Below are 306 nucleotides of genomic sequence, written 5' to 3' on the forward strand. Positions count from 1 at the left end.
AAGTCAATGCTGAACAAGTTTGACCTGAGTCGAAAACACGAACGGGGTGCAACCCATGTCCAACTCATTCCGCGAGAGTTTTTGTCTCTCCCGAGGGGCGAAGGAAGACTAGGTATCCTAAGCATTGAAGCACAATTGAAACAACAGCAACTTCAGTTGTTGCTTCAGTTCATACGCTCAGCAAGCAAGCCAGTCGAACGAAGCTGGACAACGGCAGGTGCTGGTCTTCTCACAGCAGTCATTTCTAGAGTCGGTCGGGGAATGGCGCTCGACTTTCTGTTGGTGTCCCCATTTCGACATGGCACG

The sequence above is a fragment of the Plasmopara halstedii genome (genome assembly GCF_900000015.1).
Source record: "Plasmopara halstedii genome assembly, contig: Scaffold_292, whole genome shotgun sequence".
Classification (NCBI taxonomy): domain Eukaryota; phylum Oomycota; class Peronosporomycetes; order Peronosporales; family Peronosporaceae; genus Plasmopara; species Plasmopara halstedii.